General features: G+C 44.2%; 1 non-coding gene and 1 pseudogene across 1 annotated transcript; both read right to left on the bottom strand.

Annotated features, from left to right (window-relative positions):
• The window catches only part of LOC143261540 (large subunit ribosomal RNA), a 7,559-nt pseudogene extending 7,538 nt beyond the window's left edge, over positions 1–21 (bottom strand).
• Positions 22–1,125: 1,104 nt separating this feature from the next.
• Positions 1,126–1,280, bottom strand: LOC143261576 (5.8S ribosomal RNA). Its single transcript, XR_013035666.1, has one exon. It is a non-coding gene; the product is annotated as a 5.8S ribosomal RNA (ribosomal RNA).
• Between the last annotated feature and the right edge of the window lie 1,220 nt (positions 1,281–2,500).

Raw genomic sequence — 2,500 nt, 5'->3', positions numbered from 1 at the left:
ATCTCGCCTACTCTGAGGTCGTCGGAACGTGAAAAAACATTTTTTCAGAGCTTCCCCCCCCGAAAGCATTTTGCGAAACGTGTACAGAGCAACACAAAAAAAAAAAAAAAATAAAAAAAACACAAAAAACCCTTAAAGCAAAAAAAAAACCGTTTATCGCGCCTCACCAATATATCTTTTATAAAATTCGATATCCTCTCCAAATATAGATCTTCGAAACACTCGCAAGACGATTACAATCGGTATAACTTTAACGTCCGTCCGAAAAGTACTTTCGGGGACTAGACGACCGATTGATCTCGTGCGGTTTCGCTATTCGATCATTTGAAGAGAACAAAAAGATATATGGGGCGACCGACAAACGGTTTTCCCGTAGAACCAGACTCGCGATTGCGTTGACACACACATCATAGCCACACCAATAGAAGAGTTTTAGGACGGTAACCCGGGTGGGGTGTTCTTTACTCAGAATATGTGCAACATCGGATCTATATAGCCATCGATACAATTCGTACACAAATGTGTCGTACGAAGAGAGAGACTTTTTTTCCTCTGGCAACATAACGGTAAGAGACATCCTTCCACACTCATAGGTTCCACTCCCTGGGGCTATGATATATATATACATATAAATTCAAATTCGAAGCAACGGTCACAATTCTACTCTATATTTTTGCGGGTTATGTGTTCTTTCGTTCAATTTCTTTCATGCGTTCGTTCGATCTCTGTACACAGTCTTCACATAGGACAGACTCGTGTAGTACGCTTTCGTGGGTTAAACCCATCTCGTTTCATTTCAGGCGACGTCGGGAGCGCGTTGAAAATGTACCAGTGAAATCTCGATAGTTCTACGGATACGAATCGTCCCGAAAAAGATTTTGTCACCGCTTCGAAGCGGTGTTTCAGACGGGCGGACGTATATAAAACATATACGACACACGACACCGCCTTCCACACTCACGCTAGTTCGAACACGATTTCCATCTCTCTCGAAGACTGTTAGACGTACGTAAAATTTCTCAATATTCATAGGACCGCGACAAACGCCGACGAAGCGCCCATCATTCGCTCGTACGTATATAGGCAACAAGTGCCATCAACGCAAGCAGTTTATAAGTACGTAAACGACCCTCAGCCAGGCGTGGTCCAGGAATTGTATCCGTGGACCGCAATGTGCGTTCGAAATGTCGATGTTCATGTGTCCTGCAGTTCACACGTTGACGCGCAATTAGCTGCGTTCTTCATCGACCCACGAGCCAAGTGATCCACCGTTCAGGATAATTTTTCCCTTTTATTCTCTCATATATATAATGTGTATTTGCTATCCACCACATTTTTGTGTTATATTTCGGAACAAGCCGATACCCGAAGAGCTCCAACCAGCGCGCGAAGGAGATTCGGGAGTCGTCGTACGACGACATAATTGTCCCTTAAAGAACGAGATATTTCCGTCGAAACCATATATATATGTACGAGCAAATCCAAAACCACTGTTTTCTTGCAAGTTCGACGGTCGGAGCGAATAGAACATTGAAAAGCCTTCTATCGAAGAAACACAGAGAGTATATCACCTCCAAAAACGACGGGGATATGGATATTCAAACTGGACAATTATCAACCCGATACTGGATTCGAAAAGTTTCTCTCTCCTTTCGTCGTTATTTACACCGGACGGACTCACGGCCGGCTCTAGCTGGGTGTCATATATATATACGTCCCACGCTCATGCTGCCACTAGCGCGCAACAGAGTAGGGTGTCAATGACAACGACACAGCATTGAAACGAGCTACACAAGCCGGTCTCTCTTGATACCAATGTAAACGAGCATTAAGTTATCTTCAGACTGCCCGATATTTTCGTCCTTTGGACTTTCCCAACGATTCCTTTTTTTCTTTTTTTTTTACACCACAGCGAAGACTTGAGGAAGCGTGATTAGCACGCTCGCATCCCTCCCTGTCCTACTACAACTGTGTGTGTGTGTGTGTAAAGAAAGAAAAAAGAATACATTGGCTTTCTCTCTATCGAGAAGATGGCCTACGCAACGCAGATCAAAGGCCTAATACGTGTAATATAATACGCGTCTGGCCGTGTATAAATCACGCACGAATGATCTGGTCGGGCCCAACTCTTCTCGTACGCTTATTTTTCCGTGTTGAGGCACTATCATAAAATCACACAAACCCCAACACGTGTGTGTCTTGGAAGGAAGATGGCCTACGCAACGCAGATCAAAGGCCTAATACGTGTAGTACACACGTCTGCCGTGTAAATCACGCACGAATGATCTGGTCGGGCCCAACTCTTCTCCACCACACCACATCCCAACTTTGTACATTTTTATATATTTTTGTGCGTTGGGGCACCTTCATAATCACAAACCCCAACAACACATATATCTCTCTCTCTCTTTGAAAGATTTGTTGTGGCCTACGCAACGCAGATCAAAGGCCTAATACGTGTAGTACACACGTCTGGCCGTGTAAATCACGCACGAATGAT

Source organism: Megalopta genalis, unplaced genomic scaffold (assembly GCF_051020955.1).
Source record: "Megalopta genalis isolate 19385.01 unplaced genomic scaffold, iyMegGena1_principal scaffold0055, whole genome shotgun sequence".
In the NCBI taxonomy this organism is placed as follows: Eukaryota; Metazoa; Arthropoda; class Insecta; order Hymenoptera; family Halictidae; genus Megalopta; species Megalopta genalis.
Note: the sequence above shows the minus strand (reverse complement) of the source record. Positions and strands in the feature narration are given on the sequence as shown.